Here is a 22,261-nt window from a genome sequence, read left to right as displayed (position 1 = left end):
ATAAAATCTGGGATGAGTGCTTCAATGGTATAACCAACTTTTCAATTAAAAACCCAGAAGTCATGCTAGCCTCTGTGCCACAATTTTCTGTACTTGAGCAGTGAACCCAGTCTTTGGCATCATTCCAATGAAACAGCAGTTTAGGATATGATTGGAGAGAACCTCTAAACCAAGATACTGCCCTTAACCGAAAGTGCTATGTAGGCTGTCTTTCAGAGGTTCTTCCAAAGCTCAGTCTTCCCTGTCAGAAGTAATCTGAAGGTAAGATCATTTCAAAACACACGCTTGTTTTTCCCTATATGGCACCTCAATCATCCCTACTCTTTCTTCTAGAAATTGCCCCCTTCTACCTTTTTAACTGCCCCAGTTCACCTTTAATTCATTCCCATAGTTTTACCAGTCATGTTACATAGCATGATACTTCTCCCTGACCAAGCGGCCATTCAAAGTTGTCAGAAAATTTGAAAATGAAACTGAGAAAAGAGGTGGCAGGCACTCTTTGAATGTCTGAACTATTTTATAAATAAAGTTCAGGAAAAGTTAGGGACCAAGTGAATGAAGCTTATCTAGAAAGATTTAAAAATGATGCACATACATAGAGAGGAAGACAGACAAGAGACAGAAGAAAACATGCTGATGTTCCAATTATTCTTGAAATTTAATCATACTCCTGACCTCTGTTGTTAAGACAACTTCCTATCGCCACAATTCTTAAATTCCATTACGGATTAGTATGAGTTAAGATTTCTGTTTAACCCAGAGTCCTAATTAATATATTTTCTCTCCTCTCTAAAGAAGAAGATACCCACCAATATATTGTGAGAAAGCCCTTAAACAAAGAAGGTAAGAAACCCGCTACCCAAAGCACCCAAAATTCAGCGTCATGTTAATCTACACGTTCTGCAACACAAATGCTGGCCTATTGCTCTGAAGAAACAGTGTACTAAGAAAAATAAGGAAAAGGCTGCAGAATATGCTAAACTTTTGGCCAAGAGAATGAAGGAAGCCAAAGAAAAATGGCAAAAACAGATTACCAAGAGATGGAGGCTGTCCTCTCTGAGAACTTCTGAGTCCAGTCAAAAATGAGATGTTCCAAGAGTGACAAATAAATAAGATCTGACATCAGATCTAAAAAAATAAATAAATATATATATATACACATACACACACACACTCTTTCACTCATCAACCCTGTTTCTTTAAGGCAAACTAAAAAGGTAAATAATTCTCATATATTTATTCCTCTCTATTCCCTATCACCAAAAAGCAATATTTTTCAATGATCTTTTAAATGTTTTTCTTAATTTTAGAAATTCAATAAATATATATGAGATACAAAGTTTAAGAATAAATACGATTTTAATCCATTTTTTTTTTAATATTTAAACTGGATTCACAATTGAAGTTAAGCTCAATATTTAAAGTTTCTATTTCAACTAGGAAAGTCAAGTTCCCCTAAACCAGAAACATTTTAATAATAAATGTAGGCTGAGGGGAAAGTTTGAGAAAGAAACAAATCTTATTTATAATCAAAACGGTGCCATTCTTCACTGATTTTTAAACTGTGTATTTTAAATTGTATAATATACCTCTCAATTATTTCAAACACTTTAGTTAGCAATGCATACATTTCCCAATATAGTATAAAGTATCAGGATTCTTTTTCCCAGAGCAGGAAAAAGACAAAAATTACCGTAAGTGAGACTAGGAGTCCAGCAATTTAGAAAAATGTCATCAGTAATGTCGACCTTTATTTGGAGGTCCTTTTAAAGGGAAGCAGAATAAGCAAAAAGGTAAGATATCTAATATGAGGCCAAACTTGACTACCAGCTAATAATAAAAAATCAGCAGTACTTCGGATGAAAGTGCCTTGGACAATGCCTGACACCTAGAAGACACTTAAGAAATATTACTTTTGGATGTAGGGCAAGAGCACAAGAATAACTGGATTTGTTGCCAAGAGTGTCTCAAAGGACATGGAAAAAGAGGTGACTTGGGAGAATTGTGGGAAGCCCAGGCAACCCCAACCCTTGGCTAAGGCAGTAAAAGGACCAAGAAGCCCAATCTACTAGCAAACAAATGCACAGGCTTTATAATTTAGGAATTTGAGTGGGAGAAAAAGTGGACAGAGGCAGTGGGAGGGAAGAAGTAAAAGAAGTAAACATTAAATTATACATGCTCTCCTTGTGGCTTGTAAAAATGCTGGTATTTCCAATTAACATAGTCTATATATTTCTCATCTGACGAATTTGCAGTATCTTCTCTTTGTTAATGAAACTATGTGTCTCATAACATGAATATCAATAAATATTGGTTAGAATATTAAAAACAGCAATAATATAAAACACAACAATTCTTTAGAAATTTAAATTCTTAAACTCTAAGTTTATTTTCTAGTTTAGAGAGTGTTAAATATAAACATGAGAAAGTTTAAAGCCTAATTTCTAAGTTTAAAGAATATATTTGGGTATACATGTAAAAAGCTTAAAACTTTAAGCTTTAAGCTTCTTTAAGTAATTAAAAGAATTCCAAAAATATTAACAATTGTCTGAGAGGGAATCACAGTCAATTCTATTTACTCAATTTCTGCATTTTAATAAACACTTTTAACAGAAAATTTGTATTTCTATAAATAAACAAATATGCAAGCTAAAAAGTGAAGTCAAAGTAGCACTGAAGTGAAAAGATCAAGTCAAATCATAGGGTCAGTAAAATTCAAATGATCAACTCCATACCTCTACTAGGGCATAATACCATCAATCCCTTCTGCTCAAAAACAAATTGTATGTATATCTGATTTACAGAAAAAATCCTGATAAGGCAACTGCAGCGTCTTTGCCACCCTTAAGATACAAGTGGAAAATAAAATCTTGTACAATACACATTTTAGATTTATTAAACTTAAACAAGGAATATGTGGGCTTCCCAGGTAGCTCGGAGGTAAAGAATCCACCTGCCAATGCTGGAGACTTGGGTTTGATCCCAGGGTCAGAAAGATCTGCTGGAGGAGGAAATGGCAATCCACTCCAGTATTCTTACCTAGGAAATCCCATGGACAGGGGAGACTGGTGGGCTATAGTCCATGGGGTTGCAAAAGAGTCAGACACAACATAGCCAGTAAAACAACAACAAGGAACATGTGGTAAAGCAAACTATTCCAAAAGAAGAGCTTTCAATGAAACTTCCTAAAAGACTGATTCTTTTAAATTAATTTATTTATTTTAATTGGAGGATAATTACTTTGCAATATTGTGATTTTTGCCATACATAGACATGAATCAGTCATAGGTGCACATGTGTCCCCCCTATCCGGAACCCTCCTCCCAAATCCCTTCCACCCTAGCCCTCTGGGTTGTCTTGATTTTTTTTTAAAGCAAGCTATACTACTTGAAAAATTATCATTTACAAAAAAGCAGCATTCCCTTTAGAAAAGGACCTTTCTATACAAATAAGAACCAATCACCGGGAGCAACAGCAACCAATATGTTAATTACCTGGGAATAAATTTAAGAAAACTGTATATTGACTCTAAAATTAACTCAAAATGTATCAAAGATTATCTTGAAATCTAACACTATAAACCTCTTGGGGAAAAAAGAGGTGTAAATCTTCATAACTTTGATTGAGCACTTAGATATTAATATCTAGACAATAATTTCTTAGATATGACACATAAAAAGCATGGGAAGCCAAGGAAAGAATAAATTGGAAGTCATCAAAATTTAAAACTCTCATTCTTCAGGAAAGTGAAAAGACAACCAAAATAATGGTAAAAAAAAAAATTATAAATCATATATCTAACAAAAGTTTAATATCAAGTATACAGAATTCTTAGAACAGAACAATTAAAAAATAATCCACTTTTTAAATGAAAAAAGGATTTGAAGAGACATTTCTCCAAAGAAGCTACAAATGGCCAATAAGAACATGAAAAAACTCAACATCACTAGTCATTCAGTTCAGTTGCTCAGTCATGTCCAACTCTTTGCGACCCTATGCACTGCAGCACGCCGGGCCTCCCTGTCCATCACAAACTTCCGGAGTTTACCCAAACTCATGTCCATCGAGTCGGTGATGCCAGCCAAACATCTCAACCTCTGTTGTCCCCTTCTCTTGCTGCCTTCAATCTTTCCCAGCATCAGGGTCTTTTCATATGACTCAGTTCTTCGCATCAGGTGGCCAAAGTATTGGACTTTCAGCTTCAACAGTCCTTCAACAGTCCTTCCAATGAACATCCAGGACTGATCTCCTTTAGGACGGACTGGTTGGATCTCCTTGCAGTCCAAGGGACTCTCAAGAGTCTTCTCCAACCCACAGTTCAAAAGCATCAGTTCTTCGGCACTCACCTTTCTTCATAGTCCAACTATCATATCCATACATAACTACTGGAAAAATCATAGCCTTGACTAGACGGACCTTTGTTGGCAAAGTAATGTCTCTGTTGTTTAATATGCTGTCAAGGTTGGTCATAATTTTCTTCCAAGGAGTGTCTTTTAATTTCATGGCTGCAATTACCATCTGCAGTGATTTTTGAATCCAAAAAAATAAAGTCTGACACTGTTTCCACTGTTTCCCCATCTATTCCCATGAAGTGATGGGACCAGATGCCATGATCTTAGTTTTCTGAATGTTGAGCTTTAAGCCAACTTTTTCACTCTCCTCTTCCACATTCATCAAGAGGCTCTTTACTTCTTCTTCACTTTCTGCCACAAGGGCGGTGTCATCTGCATATCTGAGGTTATAGATATTTCTCCCAGCAATCTTGATTCCAGCTGTGCTTCATCCAGCCCAGTGTTTCTCATGATGTGCTCTGCATATAAGTTAAATAAGCAGGGTGACAATATACAGCCATTACATACTCCTTTCCCGCTTTTGAACCAATCTGTTGTTCCATGTCCAGTTCTAACTGTTGCTTCCTGATCTGCATACAGATTTCTCAGGAGGCAGGTCAGGTGGCCTGGTATTTCCATCTCTTTCAGAATTTTCCACACACAGTCAAAGGCTTTGGCATAGTCAATAAAGCAGTATATGTTTTTCTGTAACTCTCTTGCTTTTTTGATGATCCAAACGATATTGGCAATTTGATTCCTGGTTCCTCTGCCTTTTCTAAATCCAGCTTGAATATCTGGAAGTTCATGGTTCACATACTGTTGAAGCCTGGCTTGGAGAATTTTGAGCATCACTTTACTAGCGTGTGAGATGAGTGCAATTGTGCAGTAGTTTGGGCATTCTTTGGCATTGTCTTTCTTTGGGATTAGAATGAAAACTGACCATTTCCAGTCCTGTGGCCACTGCTTAGTTTTCCAAATTTGATGGCATATTGAGGGCAGCACTTTCACAGCATCATCTTTTAGGATTGGAAATAGCCCAACTGGAATTTCATCACCTCCACTAGCTTTGTTTGTAGTGATGCTACCTAAGGTCCACTTGACTTTGCATTCCAGGATGTCTGGCTCTAGGTGAGTGATCACACCATTGTGATTATCTGGGCCATGAAGATCTTTTTTGTACAGTTCTTCTCTGTATTCTTACCACCTCTTCTTAATATCTTCTGCTTCCGTTAGGTCCATACCATTTCTGTCCTTTATCGAGCCCATCTTTGCATGAAATGTTCCCTTGGTATCTCTGATTTTCTTTAAGAGATCTCTAGTCTTTCCCATTCTGTTGTTTTCCTCTATTTCTTTGCACTGATCACTGAGGAAGGCTTTCTTATCTCTCCTTGCTATTCTTTAGAACTCTGCATTCAAACGGGTATATCTTTCCTTTTCTCCTTTGCTTTTCGCTCTTCTTCTCACAGCTATTTGTAAGGCCTCCTCAGACAGCCATTTTGCTTTTTTGCATTTCTTTTTCTTGGGGATGGTCTTGATCCCTGTCTCCTATACAATGTCATGAACTTTCGTCCATAGTTCTTCAGGAACTCTTGTCTATCAGATCTAATCCCTTGAATCTATTTCTCATTTCCACTGTATAATCATAAGGGATTTGATTTAGGTCATACCTGAATGGTCTCCTGGTTTTCCCTACTTTCTTCAATTTAAGTCTGAATTTGGCAATAAGGAGTTCATTATCTGAGCTACAGTCAGCTCCCGGTCTTGTTTTTGCTGACTGTATAGAGCTTCTCCATCTTTGGCTGCAAAGAATATAATTGATTTCGGTGTTGACTATCTGGTGATGTCCACGTGTAGAGTCTTCTCTTGTGTTGTTGGAATAGGGTGTTTGCTATTACCAGTGCGTTCTCATGGCAAAACTCTATTAGCCTTTGCCCTGCTTCATTCTGTACTCCAAGGCCAAATTTGCCTGTTACGCCAGGTGTTTCTTGACTTCCTACTTTTGCATTCCAGTCCCCTATAATGAAAAGGACATCTTTTTTGGGTGTTAGTTCTAGGTCTTGTAGGTCTTCATAGAACCGTTCAACTTCAGCTTCTTCGGCGTTACTGGTCGGGGCATAGACTTGGATTACCGTGATATTGAACGGTTTGCCTTGGAAACGAACAGAGATCATTCTGTCGTTTTTGAGATAGCTAGGATAGCTATAGTAATAGAGAGAGTAAGAATTGACAAGGATGTGAAGAAACTGGAATGCTCATACATTGCTGATAGGAATGTAAAATGTGTAGCTACTTTGGAAAACAATTTTTCAGTTCCTAAAAAAGTTAAACATGGAGTTACCGTATGACCCAACAATTTCACTACTAAGTCTATACCCAAACCAAATGAAAGCACATATCCACAGAAATATTTGTACAGAAATGTTCATAGCAGCATTGTTAATAATTGCAAAAAGGTGGAGACAACCCAAATGTCCAAATGATGACTGAATAAACAAAATTTGATATAACCATACAATGGAATCTTATTTGCCCATAAAAGGAAATGAAGTACTGATACATGCTACAACAGAAATAAACCTCGAAAACATATGTTACATGAAAAAAATCTACAGACATAAAAAGCATATTAGTGATTGCCTAGAAATGGGGGAGGGAGAGGAGAGTGACTGCTAATAGATCTGGGGTTTCCTTTTGGAGTGATTTATTCAAGAAAGGACCAAAACTGATTGTCATAATGGTTACACAACTCTGTAGATGTATTAAAATCCACTGAATTGTACACTTTAAGAGGTAAATTATATGGCATGTGAATTGTATCTCAATAAAGCTGTTTAAAAAAAAAAAAGAAATCAGGAACTTCCTTGGTGGTACAGTGGTTAAGAATCCGTCTGCCAAAGTTGGGGGCAGAGGTCTGATCCCTAGTCCGAGATCACACCTGCTGCAGAGCAACTAAGCAACAAGAAAAGCCACGGCAATAAGAAAACCACACACGGCAACTAGAGGGTAGCCCCTGTTCACAGCAACCAGAGTAAGCCTGCCCAAAGCAAAGACCCAGCACAGCCAAAAATAAAATCCATGAATAAAATTATTTTTAAAAATTGACATAAACTCTCATTTCACTAGGTAAATCTGGGAGTAGGAATGCTTGGTTCTACGGTAAGCATATATAGTGGTGGTGGTTTAGTGGTTTAGTCGGTAAGTCATGGCCAACTCTTTTGCGATCCCATGGACTGTAGCCTGACAAGCTCCTCTGTCCATGGGATTTTGCAGGCAAGAATACTGGAGTGGGCTGCCATTCCCTTCTCCAGGGGATCTTCCTAACCCAGAGATCGAACCCAGTCTCCCACATTGCAGGCAGATTCTTTACCAGTTAAGCCACCAGAGAAGCCCAACCATATATATGTTTACCTTCATAAAAAACTGCCAAATCTTAAAGTCGCTGTACTGTTTTCATCGCCCATGTCAACAAGTGAAAGCTCCAACTGCTCCATGGTCTCATCAGCATTTGGTATTGTTTTTTTTTTATTTTTCCTTTCTTTCTTCATTTTTCTTAATGTCTTAATTTTCTCACTACTGGTTTCTCATTGTGGTTTTAACTTACAATTCTTCAATTATCAATGATGTTTAATATCTTTTGGTATATTTACTTGCTGTCCATATTCCTTTTTTGGTAAAGTTTCTACTTAAATCCTTTGTTAAATTTTTAATTAGGTTGTTCACTTACTATTGAATTTTGTGAGTTCTGTAGATATTCTGGATACAATTTTTTTGTTAGATATGTGATAGGAGAATATTAACTCCCAGTCTGTGACTTGTCTTTTCACTCTCATAACACTCTTTCAAACAGCATAAGTTCTTAATTTTGATGAAGTTGAACGTAGTACTGATTTATTCATTTATAGATCATGCTTTTGGTGTCTAATTTTTTGGTAGTTAAAAAAAAGAAAACTTCGCTCAATCTAAGGTCCAAAAGATTGTCTTATATTCTCTTCAAGTTATTTTGTAGCTTTAGGTCTTATTTTAAGATGTATGAACCATTTTGAACCAGTTTTTGCATAGACTATGGGGAATTTTTGCGCTGAGGTATAATAAAGAAAAATTTTCTATTTTGATGTTTGAAGGCTAACTGCCTTAAAGCCCACTTCCCTCTCCCTTTGCCCCACATCTGGATAAGTGAGTATGAAAGCCTGGCCATTCTCTCCGCTATCAATGGGAAGCTAAAACCATGTAAATCCCATACATGGGAACTATCACACTCCTAGTCACAATGAAAATTAAACTCAACCACCCTACTTCACTTTTGCTTCATTCTGGACTAAACCTAAGACTGCTCCTTAAGGAATCCTTTTTAAGTTGACTTGGTGAGTAAACCTTATTTCCTATTTCATATCCATTGGCGCCTTTCTGTCATCTGTTCCAACATTTATATGAATTCCTGAGCAAGGGGCTGCCCAGTGTCCAACAGAGGATATTAGACGCCCAAATAAGATGGAGTTTTTTATATATGAACATCCAACTGTTTCAGATTATCCTTTCTCTACTGAATTGCCTTAATACCCTTGTCAAAACAAACTGATCATTTTGCATGTTTGAATTCTCTATTTCATTCCATTGATCTGTAAGTTTGTCTTTTCTCTATCTTTACTCCTGAGTATTGCAGTAATATAATAAGTTGAAATCACGAGTCTTTCAACTTTTTTGTCTTTTTCAAAATTGTTTTCCCTTTTTCTAGTTCCTTTGTTTTCCCATATCAACTTTAGAATCAGCTTGTTACTTTTCTGTAAGAAATCCTCTCCTCCTGAGATCTGGCTGGAATTGCACTGACTCTATAGATGAGCTCAGGACAAACAGTTATCTTAACAATATTAACTCTTCCAATACATGAATATGGTATCTGTCTCCACTTATGTAGGTCTTTTTTGGCTTCTTCCATTAGTGTTTTGTAATTTTCATTATACAAATCTTGTACATGTCTTGTAAAACTAATACTAAATATTTTATAAGTTTTGGTGCTATTGAGATGGTACTTTAAAATTTTTATTTCCAATTGTCCTTTGCTATTATATAGAAATACAACTGACTGTTATATATTGACCTTCTATCCTTCAACCTTGCAGAATTCACTTATTATAGTTTTTTTAAAAAAAATCTTTCAGATTTTCTGAACAGACATTCTCTCCATGATTAGAGCCGGTTGCTGCCCTTTGAAACACACTGTTATAAGAATTAAAACAAGCCACAGTATGGGAAAAAATATTTCCCTATCACATATGCAGCAATTCCACTTAGACATTTATGCAAGAGAAAAGAAAGTATATATTCCTCCAAAGACTTATATGTGAATGCTCATAGTAGCTTTATTTTTAATAGTTAAAAGCTGAAAACCACCCAAATGGCCATCAATTAGAACATGGACAAAAACAAAGTTTTGCAGTATATCCATACAATATAATATTACCCAACAATAAAAAGACATAAACACATAACAATATGGATGAATTTCAAAGCACTAATACTGAGTTTAAGAAGCCAGATATCCTCCCCCCCACCACAAGAAGTATATACTATATGAGGGGTCTCAAACAGTCCGACACAACTGACTGAACTGAAAGTCCTTTAGTTGTTATCAGATTGATTAAAAATCTTTAATCTGATTAAAAAAGCCCAATTCAATCCCCTAGAAAATTCTCTTAGTGGGAAGAAAAAATTACTGGTATAAGAATTTTTACTGTTATGTGTTTCTTTTCCAAAATAAAAAAAAGTACAGGTAGAAAGAAAACTAGTTAAGGTTTTGCTAAACAGGTAGATAAATAAAATAAACCACTAAATTTCAGGCTTCTCTTCACAATATTTACAATGAAGAAATAGCTCAAGTGCTCAACAAGAGAAAAAGACTGAGTATATTAACTTGATATAATATCACTATTTAAATGAAAAATATGCAAACCAAAACATGGACACATTTATATAAAACACTAAGCAGGAAGTTTAAGAAGTCCAGGAGAGTACTCATTCACTGATGATGACTATGTAAGGACCATGAATCTCTATACTGTATTGCTTTTGTCAGTGCACAACCAAATGCACTAATAGTCACACTGATCATCCAAATAACATCAGGAAAAGGAATGTTTTTCATTGTATCAAGTTCAAAACCGTTGAAGTAAATGTAATGAAATCCTTTGAGTTTCCTTAGTTTTTACTGAGGCACAATTATTTGGCTAGAAAAAACTAATGAGAGACTAGCTTTAATTTATACAAGTAAATTTCATTGAGTAGAAACATAAAAGAAGCTTTAACTAATGAAGCTCTCACAAAACCACATACCCACTTTATTTGGCTTGTCTCATATGTTCATTTACTATACACACACACACTCACACCTTATAATGTAACTGTAAGATTCAAGATCTTAGGACTTCCCTGGTGGTCCAGTGGCTAAGACTCCAAGCTCCCAATGCAGGAGCCCCACGGGGTTCCATCCGTGGTCAGGGAACTAGATCCCACACACCACAACTAAGAGTCTGCATGGCACAGTGAAGACCTGGTGCAGCCAAATAAATAAATAGTTTTAAAAAGATTCAAAATCTCACTGTAAGAAGAGCAATAAAGTGTAATGCCAAGGGTCTATGCAATTTATTTTTCTTTACCTTCAAGCATTTTCCACTTTTAGAGCAGAACCAAAGATATGTTACAATATGTAAGGGGATGAGAGGAGGCCAACATGATGTATAATTGCCTAGGCAATGAAGCAATTCAACAATTCTCCAACCAACTTATTCACTTTGTTAAAAACTCTTCTCTGCACAGTTGTTCAGTCATGTCAGACTTTTTGTGACCCTTTGGACTGTAGCCCACCAGGCTCCTCTGTCCAGGGAATTTCTCAGGCAAGAATACTGGAACAGGTTGCCATTTCCTCCTCCAGGGTATCATTCCCAACCCAGGAAATGAACCCGTCTCCTGCACTGCAGTTGGATTCTTTACCGTTGAGCCATCCAGGAAGCCCTAAAAACTCTTTTAGCCAAAGTTTATTAGGGTCATCTATACAGTCAAGGCCAGTCAGACATACAAGCCTAGATCTATTTTCAAAAATATTCAAGAAATCCTGCCTCAAGATACCTAGATGCCTCTATTCCGTATCTCTTTTTACTTTTCAGTTCTTAACAGGGTTAGGATTTTTAGAATTTACAGATGCACTTACGGAGGGAGAGAATTTCTGTAAATGGTAATTAAAATTCCACACTGGTATGTGTACTTGCATTTTCAGATCCAGAGTCCACCCCTTCTATCAGATTTCCAATGGACTTCACGACCACAAAATAGGTTGAGAACTACTACTATGAATCCCACAGGGACACTTTTCAAATCTAAGTGATGTAATTATAGTTCTCCCAGTTGATAACTCCTAAAAAAAAATTTAGCATTCCATCCACAGAAGTGAAGGCTCACAAGCTTTAGGCTGCATCCATGGAATAAAAGCAGGGGCTCAAACCTATCTGCCCTATGAAAGATACTGCTTGTCAGTATACAACCCACTCTGAGGTAATAGAAAAGGTTAACATCTCCTTACCAAAAAGCCAAGATTCACCTGCAACAACCTGCACTACTCTGGTAATACACAGCTTTCTTTTTTCATTAGTCTTTTACACTAATTTTTTCTGCAATAATTAAAAGTACATTTTTATTTTTTTCACTATTTTAATTACCAAAATGGCAAATACAATTATCCGCTTACCAAAATCCTTGATTTTCAGTACTTCAAAATAAAGCTCATTGTAAGATATCAAAGGAAATAGCATTCTTCACCTAAAGACACAAAGTAGTCCTTTTCTTAGTAACTATGTTAAATCTATAAGAATCATTTGCCATCAGCCATCTAAAATACTGACAGGACTTAAGGCATAATGTACTAACACCAAAACTGACAGGACTTTCAAAGCTAAGTAACAGGACTTCCCTGGTGGTCCAGTAGTTAAGAATCCGATTACCAATGCAGGGGACGCGGGTTTGATCCCTGGTCTGCAATCACATGCGGAGGAGTAACTAAGCCCATGTGCCACAACTACTGAGCCCCCGTCCCAAACTACTCAAACCCCTGCAGAGCCCTGTGCTCTACAAGAGAAGCCACCGCTATAAAAAGCCTGTGCAGCGGCAACTAGAAAGTAGTCCCTGCTCACCACAACTAAAGAAAGCCCATGGGCAGAAAGGGAGAGCCAGCACAGCCAAAAATAAATAAATAAAAACGTTTTAAGGTAAGTAATAAAACTTACGCTTCCCAAGGGGAGGGGGAAGGTAAAATATGAAGTTCATCGTTAAGATTAGGAATTACATTCACAGGCTAAAAGTCAAAGTTTAAAAAAAAATCACTGAATGTCTACTTAAATTTTTAAATCAAGGGAACAATCCTTATTCAAAGTTGTTCACTTTCAGCTTCTTAAATATTTCTTGCTTACCATATCCATTTTTTCCATAGATATTTGATCAGAAAAATCCCTTTTAAGTGTTTCATAAATTAAATTCCAGTATTCCCGCTATGAAGACTTGAATATTTCATCAGATTATTTTTAGGAAAAGACTAGCCTCATTCATAAGCTACATCTAAATCTAAAAGGGGAAATACGTTTCTTTCCAGAACCTATTAAAAAAAAAAAAGAAGAGGCAAAAGTTGATGAAAGAACACTCCTGCCACGTCTTTTCCCTTCCCCCACTCAGTAGTGGCTATTCCATTCCTTCAGAGTGCATTCCAAGGGAAAGTCCAAGAGTCACAGCTCTCAAGAGAAACTAGAAACAGTTAAGTTGAAACTGGCAAGCCTCTTTGGCCTTTTAGATCAATTTCCTAAAAGAAGATCCAGCTTCTGCTTCATCCCTTTCTTAAAGCAAACAGTGCAAAATTCCAAGTCCTGTCCATTCTATCCAGAACGCCTAAGTTGTTAGTGTCTACGACCTGACTGCATTTAATACATTCCATTATTTAGGGGAAATGGTCTTATGAAATCATTCCCCCCGCCCCGTTAAAAACATGCAGCTGCGGGCCATCCATGTACCCCAACTCAAACTTCTCACACAGCCACAGAATTTGATTTACTGATGTGGACTTTTAAAAGCTGCAAACTCGGCTGAGAGAAAGAGGGGGGGAGGGGAGAAGCTCATGTGCCTTTAAAAAATTTTTGTGGCAGAAGAAGGAAGGAAGAAGACTAGCTTCCCAGTTCACAGGAGGATCTGACAGCCGACTTCCTCAACCTAGCTGCCCGAAACTCGCCGCCCGGGGCTACTACCTCCAGCTGCTCAATCAGCCAGCGGCGCGCAACAGATGAGTTAAACCTGAACTTTCCCGGGCAGGTCCGCTTCCCAGACCCCAAGACTCCGGCAGAATAAAACTGCCCGAGCGCTTCAGCGTCAGGTCTAAGCTTTAAAAACCGCTCTCTATTGCCACACGCTAACCATCTGCTGCTGTGGAGACCGTAAACCCTTGCATACCCCTCAGCTTTGACGCAAGGGACCCACGTAGGCGAGGCGCTTGGAAAACTCAACAGGGTGATTCCTCCCCAGTAAGGAATATTCAAGAAAGTGCTGGTCCTCGGGGCGGAGACTGAGGCTGCCGCAGCCCCAACGGTCGGGGGCGCCAACCTGCGAGGCAGTGGAAAGGGGAGCACGGAGGACTGCTAAAGGGCCTGCGGGGCTCCCAGGGGAAACGGGCTCAGGGCGAGTCTCCAAAGGAGAAGGTACTGAGGCAACAGTAGTAAACTGGGGAGCCCCCTCACCCCGCCTCCGAGCCATACCACGAGAGGGGGCAGGGACCAGACCAGTAGAGCCATCCAAGAAGGGCCACGGCTGCCCAAGGACTGCAGCCTCAGTCCCCAAGGTCGGGGGAACGTCTCACCTGGGAAGTGGCACGCGAGAGCTGCGCGTTCTTCAGTCCCCGGTCGCCTGCACCCGGCCGGCTACCTACTCCTTTCCCTCAGCCCGCTGGCGGCGCGACTGGGCAGCAGAGGGAGCCAGTTAGCCCTTTTATAACCTCCAGACTGCGACGGCTGCGCCGAGGAGGAGGCGACTGCAACTCTCGCTACGTGAGCTCGATCACACCAGCGGCCCGGCGTCTGCGCAGGCGCCCAGCCCGGGCCCTCTCCGCCCCTACCCGTAGCCCACGGCCCACGCCCCGGACTCCTCACCAGCCCGTGGAGTCTGAGGCCAAGAGGAGGGACGGGCGGGCGGGCCTGGGATATAACGCGCCTGCGCGGGGCTCTCACCACGCCACCGTCTCCATGGTTACCTGGGATTTGCGCTGCTTCTTTCAACAGGTTGTTTAGAGCCTGAATTTTGGGATCAGCCCCTCAATCAGGCCTGAGCAACGAAACCACCAGCGAGGAAATATCTTAAATGTGAGAAGAGGAACATGGAAGCGTAGAAAATAAAGCAGAAAAGAATAAGTATCGGGTGGAAAATAACACAGTATATTTTGTCTTGCTGTCTTGGCCCTGAGGCTTTTTGCTTTACCTACCTCCCTCTGTCACCTACACTCATTTTATGTGTATCTTGTTCCATCGCACATCTTTATACTTAATCAGTAGATAACGGACTGCGCGCTCCGGAGATTTTCTGGGTTCAATTTCTGGCTCAGTTCCGTAAAACTATGGGCATTGATCTCTCTGTATCTCAGTTTCCTGCAAAATGAGGACAAATAGGTACCTCACAGTACCTACGTTGTTGTTGTGAGGATTAAATGAGATGATGTATGTAAAGCACTTAGAACATGCTTAGCACACAGAAAGGACTTGGTAATTATTAGATGGTTTTGTAGCATATAAGGAACCCAGTCTTGTGTCTGGTCTTCGTTTAACATTTCCCTTAGCCATTATATTCCTAAAAGAAGCCTTAACTATCTGGAAGCGGACAATGAAGGAAATATTTTTTCCCTTGTCAGTAAAAGGAAAAAAGACTTCTCTAAGACTTGTTAGTCATTAAAAATTGTTTCTAAAGTTTTCCATGAATGATAAAAGGTACAGCAATAATTAAAATTTAACTCTTATCTAGGTGGGGTTGATTATACAGATACAGAAATAGTCATAGAGAGGGTACTTAGGGAACATTAGGCAACCCAAAGGAAATACAGTGAAAAATATAGTGAACCACTAATCAGTGGTTCTCAGAGTGTGGTCAGGGAATTCACAGGAAAAAATTACTTCATACTAAAAGTTTATTTGCCTTTTTCATGCTAATGAAAGTACAATGGGGTTTTCCAGAGACTACATGTCCTGGGATATTGCAACAGAGTACACACAGAAGAATGAGAATCTTCTATTAGGTCAGATATTTAAAGAGATCTGCAGAAATGTAAAATAATGCCACTCCTCGCACTAAATTCTTTTTGCTCTGGAAAACAGTTATTTTTTGTTTAAAAGTATTTTAACATGTACGTGCTAAGTTGCTTGAGTCATGTCTGACTCTGACCCTGTATGGACTGTAGCCTGCCAGGCTTCTCTGTCCATGGGATTCTCCAGGCAAGAATACTGGAGTGGGATGCCATGCCCTACTCCAGGAGATATTACTGACCCAGGGATCGAACCCCTGTCTCCTGCACTGGCAGGTGGGTTCTTTACCACTAGCGCCACCTAGAAACCCTGTTAACATGTAGTGGAAGTGAAAGTCACTCAGTCATGTCCAGCTCTTTGCAACCGCATGGACTATACGGTCCATGGAATACTCCAGACAAGAATACAAGAGTGGATAGCCTTTCCCTTCTCCAGGGGATCTTCCCAACCCAAGGATCCAACCCACATCTCCCATTAACATGTAACCACTTTATTATTGTTGTTTTTAAATGAATTAATAAACAAATATTTTGCATGTTTGTTTTAACTGCTGATACAGTCAATGACCATTATATCCACTACTGTGGGCAAGAATCCCTTAGAAGAAATGGAGTAGCCATTATGGTCAACAAAAGAGTCCGAAATGCAGTACTTGGATGCAATCTCAAAAACGAAAGAATGATCTCTGTTCACTTCAAAGGCAAACCATTCAATATTACGGTAATCCAAGCCTATGCCCCAACCAGTAACACTGAAGAGCTGAAGTTGAACAGTTCTATGAAGATCTACAAGACCTTTTAGAATTAACACCCAAAAAAGATGTCCTTTTCATTATAGGGGACTGGAATGCAAAAGTAGGAAGTCAAGAAACACCTGGAGTAACGGGCAAACTTGGCCTTGGAGGGCCAAAAGCTAATAGAGTTTTGCCAAGAGGACGCACTGGTCGTAGCAAACAGCCTCTTCCAACAACACAAGAGAAGACTCTACACGTGGACATCACCAGATGGTCAACACCGAAATCAGATTGATTATATTCTTTGCAGCCAAAGATGTAGAAACTCTATACAGTCAGCAAAAACAAGACCGGGAGCTGACTGTAGCTCAGATAATGAACTCCTTATTGCCAAATTCAGACTTAAATTGAAGAAAGTAGGGAAAACCAGGAGACCATTCAGGTATGACCTAAATCAAATCCCTTATGATTATACAGTGGAAGTGAAAAATAGATTTAAGGGACTAGATCTGATGGACAGAGTGCCTGATGAACTATGGACGAAGGTTCACGACATTGTACAGGAGACAGGGATCAAGACCATCCTCATGGAAAAGAAATGCAAAAAAAGCAAAATGTCTGTCTGAGGAGGCCTTACAAATAGCTGTGAAAAGAAGAGAAAAGGAAAGATATTTCCATATGAATGCAGAGTTCCAAAGAATAGCAAGGAGAGATAAGAAAGCCTTCCTCAGTGATCAGTGCAAAGAAATAGAGGAAAACAACAGAATGGGAAAGACTAGAGATCTCTTCAAGAAAATTAGAGATACCAAGGGAACATTTCATGCAAAGATGGGCTCGACAAAGGACAGAATGGTATGGACCTAACAGAAGCAGAAGATATTAAGAAGAGGTGGCAAGAATACACAGAAGAACTGTACAAAAAAGATCTTCACGACCCAGATAATCACAATGGTGTGATCACTCACCTAGAGCCAGACATCCTGGAATGTGAAGTCAAGTGGGCCTTAGAAAGCATCACTACGAACAAAACTAGTGGAGGTGATGGAATTCCAGTTGAGCTATTTCAAATCCTCAAAGGTGATGCTGTGAAAGTACTGCACTCCATATGTCAGCAAATCTGGAAAACTCAGCAGTGGCCAAGGGACTGGAAAAGGTCAGTTTTCATTCCAATCCCAAACAAAGGCAATGCCAAAGAATGCTCAAACTACTGCACAATTGCACTCATCTCACACGCTGGTAAAGTAATGCTCAAAATTCTCCAAGCCAGGCTTCAGCAATACATGAACCATGAACTTCCAGATGTTCAAGCTGGATTTAGAAAAGGCAGAGGAACCAGAGATCAAATTGCCAACATCTGCTGGATCATCAAAAAAGCAAGAGAGTTCCAAAAGAACATCTATTTCTGCTTTATTGACTATGCCAAAGCCTTTGACTGTGTGGATCACAATAAACTGTGGAAAATTCTGAAAGAGATGGGAATACCAGACCACCTGACCTGCCTCTTGAGAAACCTGAATGCAGGTTAGGAAGCAACAGTTAGAACTGGACATGGAACAACAGACTGGTTCCAAATCGGGAAAGGAGTATGTAATGGCTGTATATTGTCACCCTGCTTATTTAACTTATATGCAGAGCACATCATGAGAAGCATTGGGCTGGAAGAAACACAAGCTGGAATCAAGATCGCTGGGAGAAATATCAATAACCTCAGATATGCAGATGACACCACCCTTATGGCAGAAAGTGAAGAAGAACTAAAAAGCCTCTTGATGAAAGTGAGAGAGGAGAGTGAAAAAGTTGGCTTAAAGATCAACATTCAGAAAACTAAGATCATGGCATCTGGTCCCATCACTTCATGGGAAATAGATGGGGAAACAGTGGAAACAGTGGCAGACTTTGTTTTTTTGGGCTCCAAAATCACTGCTGATGGTGATTGCAGCCATGAAATTAAAAGATGGTTACTCCTTGGAAGGAAAGTTATGACCAACCTAGATAGCATATTAAAAAACAGAGACATTACTTTGCCAACAAAGGTCTGTCTTGTCAAGGCTATGGTTTTTCCAGTAGTCATGTATGGATGTGAGAGTTGGACTGTGAAGAAAGCTCAGCACCGAAGAATGGATGCTTTTGAACTGTGGTGTTGGAGAAGACTCTTGAGAGTCCCTTGGACTGCAAGAAGATCCAACCAGTCCATCCTAAAGGAGATCAGCCCTGGATGTTCACTGGAAGGACTGATGTTGAAGCTGAAACTCCAATACTTTGGCCACCTCATGCAAAGTGTTGACTCATTGGAAAAGAGCCTGATGCTGGGAAGGATTGGGGGCAGGAGGTGAAGGGGAGGACAGAGGATGAGATGGCTGGATGGCATCACCGGCTTGATGGACATGAGTTTGGGTAAACTCTAGGAGTTGGCGATGGACAGGGCGGCCTGGCGTGCTGCGATTCATGGAGTCGCAAGAGTCGGACACGACTAAGTGACTGAACTGAACTGAACTGAACAGTCAATTTTGATAGATATCCACATAAAAGCATTTTGGAGTTCTCAGTACTTTTTAGGAGCATGAAGTGGTTATGAGATCAAAGAGTTTGAGAACCACTAGTCTAAACAAAAAGCAGGGAGCCCTTTGACTCAAAGACCAAGGCAAAGCTCTTTTCCTTAAATCTTGGTCTCAAGCAAAGCTATAATCAGTGGTATCCACTGCCCTTATATAGAGCAGAAAACCCTGAAAACTGCAATTTACCCTGTAAATAAAATGGCTCCAGACCTTGAGGCAGATTTAGTGAAGCTAAGAAAGTCTCAGCTTTAGGGGGACTTCATTTGCCAGTAGCCCTTTCCAAGACCCTGGAAGGGACTTAGCAATATGCTCACACAGTCTAATGCTTTTGTAAAATTTGTGAAAGTAAACATTTTAACTGCAATCTGTAGACTGCTAATTCTTTTCTCACTGATTTCCCTCCATCACACTTCTCCTTGTCTAGTATTGGAGTGGCTAGAAGGCATTTTTATAATTTAACTGAAGGGAACTTCAGTTAGAGTACATTTGGTTTGAGTTTAGTGGGATTCATTTCTGTAATTCACAGTCACTCCCATGTATAGTTAAGCTATTTTCAGCTGTCCCAGTGTAGGAGTGGCATCCAAGAATACTCCTACCACCCATTGTTCTGACCCACCCAGCACTGTAAAACAAAGGTACAGGGTCAGACACCATAACAGCTATTAAACGTGTCCTATGTTTCAGCATCAAAAATATATGGATAGTGGAGGAGATACTAGGTTGAAGCTTTGGGAATCTAAAGCTAAACTGTGAGAAATTCTTCCAATTATTGGATGCATAAACTTTTAATTAAAGATTTAGTGCTTATCAATGCTTAACCAATAAAAGTAAGTGGGGGTTTTGGGGGCAGAATTTAATGAGGATATCCATAACAAACTGGTTAGAATGTCATCAGTTTAAAGAAAACTGATGTGCTTGAACTCTTTTAAGTCATACAGATAACCTTATTGGGTTTTTCCCAAATGTGACAACAATCCTAAAAATTTACATGACATTATCAGAGCTATGAAGCTGAAACTTCTAACCTATCCCTATCAATATCATTTGGTTGCTCAAAAAGGACACTTCATATCAAATCTATATATGACCACCCACATTGTCATCCTTGCTTAGTTAAAATGAAGAGGCAGATACTTTGGGGGGTAGAAAAGACATGAATCCTCTCTGAATGGTCAAACGTTAGAGTGGAGGTAAACCTCCATTGGCTTCCCCAGTCTCTCAGCAGTAAAGAATCTGGCTGCAATGCAGAGACATAAGAGATGCAGGTTCTATCCCTGGGTGGGGAAGATCCCCTGGAGGGGGGCATGGCAACCCATGCCAGTATTCTTGCCTGGAGAATCCCATGGACTGAGGAGCTTGGCGGGCTACCTAGGTCAAAAGAGTGAGACACAACTGAGCACACATGTACGTAAGCCTCCATTAAATCTCTTCTTTTACTTCTGAAAAATTCATCAATCAAATATTTCTTTAAAAATATTTAAAGTCCTATATTCTTAGGAAAAGCCTATTACGTAGCCATTGTAACAGCTAATGAGCAGAAGTGATTTTAAACTCAGTTAATAGATAAATGGCCACTTAACCTTGTGAACAAGCTTCTGAAAAATCAGCCAGTCATTGACAGCCTCCCACTTTTAAAGTTAGCCAAACAGCAACAGCTTTACTCTCATGAACACATCTCTAAAGTTCAGCCAATTGTCAACAGTCTCTCCAGCAGAGTAATCATGCTTCCACGGCTGACGTCAACCCACTTTAACCTCTGAAAGTCATCCAATCCCTGAACTCCACCTTTCACAAAACCTAGATAAGATCAGCAGAGGGAATGTGTCAAACCAGCATTGTGCTTTTCAACACATAGAAAGTAATAAGTCAAGTTTTTATTTCACATTTTGAATGATGGTTTCTTCCCTTGACACTGAGCACTTGCGTGCCCAACAAAAAAGGCAGCCATAACAGAAGACATAGACCCTGTTATTGAAGGTATTCATACATATGAAACAATTAGAAATTATTTGATAGAGTGAATAAATGTTGAACGTATTGTGAGGACAAGATACTACATACTTGGAGACACTGCTTTGAAAAGCATGTGCTCTCCTCACTTTCTGCAAGTAACAAGTCCTTCCTTCTCTGGAAAATAAATAAATAAAATAACCTTGAGAGATAGGAGACTGAATAAAGTTAAATTTGATAAAATAGATAATGGTGGGTAGGTTCTTCAGCAGGGGTTAAGATGATGGGGGCAATATTTTAGAAATATTAAGCTATGTGAATTAGAAGAAAGGGGTATCTAGATTAGTAATCTAAGATTCACTGAGTAAATATTTGTGGAAGGCCTACCTTTGTGTCCAAGACACTGTCTACTGCACTGTGGAAGATCAAACTTTAATTAAGGCAGTCTCTGCTTTTAAAGAGTTTATAAACTTATTGGATAGAGTTAAAACCTGAACTTGTGGCAGTGGGAATTCATTCATCCAATAAAGATTTCCCTATATGAGCCAAATAATGCTAAGTGCTGGGAATATGTTTTCTGCTATCATAGAACTTGGGGTCCATTTAAGGAAACTAACAGTACACTTAAATAAATAAGTGAATAAACAAAAGTGACAAGGAAAATGACCAGATGCTATGAAAAAGAATAATGGAAAACAGTAATAGGAAGGACATGATTTAGATTCATAGCACAGGGAAAGTGTCTCTGAAGAAGTGACATAAACAGATCTGAGTTAGCCAGACAAAGTATGTGAGTAAGAACGATATTTTCGTTATTATTCACGTAAGAGAGAGGACAGGTTGTGTGAGAATCATGTGGCAGGAAAAAGCTTGGTGCATTTGAGAAGCGAAAAGAAATTCAGTGTGATTGTAGAGCAATAAGCAAGGGAGAAACTGGTATGATCGGTATGCAAAGGCTCAGTCAGTGGGGCCTGCTTAGTACTGGAACAAGTACAATGGGAAAGCACTGAAGTATTCAAACAGTGCAGTAACATTATGTTACTTACCGTGAACAAAGTAAAAACACAATGTAAAAAATATGAGTTTTCTATGTCACTGGGGATGGGATGAGCCTTAGAATGAGGAGTGATAGGGACTTCCTCCTTAATCTTGAGTAAGAACATGAAAGTCAAGAGATGAAGTATTCTAGAATGCAGCTGAAACTAGAAACCATTCTAGTCACTAACATCCTGTCACTGTGGCACTGAGGAGAGTGGCTGCAGTAGGGTAGCCAGACCACCTCCATCATGTGGTCTCAATAGGGACACTCACTGTAGCAGGCAGAATAATGGCCTCACAAAGATGTCCACATCTTAATCCTTAAAACCTATGAATATGTTACTT

The 22,261-nt window shown here is 39.2% G+C and overlaps 1 protein-coding gene across 22 annotated transcripts in view; it reads right to left on the bottom strand.

Moving 5' to 3' along the window:
• Positions 1 to 14,315, bottom strand: part of P4HA1 (prolyl 4-hydroxylase subunit alpha 1) — a 94,936-nt gene extending 80,621 nt beyond the window's left edge. For 12 of the 22 annotated variants that reach the window (XM_081566206.1, XM_081566195.1, XM_081566235.1 and 9 more), the window contains exon 1: positions 14,212 to 14,315. The gene's annotated coding sequence lies outside the window, so the exon portion shown is untranslated. Of the gene's footprint in view, positions 1 to 12,066; positions 12,138 to 12,284; positions 12,351 to 12,784; positions 13,121 to 13,606; positions 13,781 to 13,808; positions 13,959 to 14,092 lie in introns of those variants that run through there. The other 10 variants (XM_081566217.1, XM_081566114.1, XM_081566174.1 and 7 more) reach the window with 6 other exon arrangements.
• Between the last annotated feature and the right edge of the window lie 7,946 nt (positions 14,316 to 22,261).

This window comes from Giraffa tippelskirchi, chromosome 2 (assembly GCF_054371585.1).
Source record: "Giraffa tippelskirchi isolate mGirTip1 chromosome 2, T2T-mGirTip1v1.2.pri, whole genome shotgun sequence".
Taxonomy (NCBI): domain Eukaryota; kingdom Metazoa; phylum Chordata; class Mammalia; order Artiodactyla; family Giraffidae; genus Giraffa; species Giraffa tippelskirchi.
The sequence above is the reverse complement of the archived record's forward strand: the minus strand, read 5'-3'. Positions and strand labels throughout refer to the sequence as shown.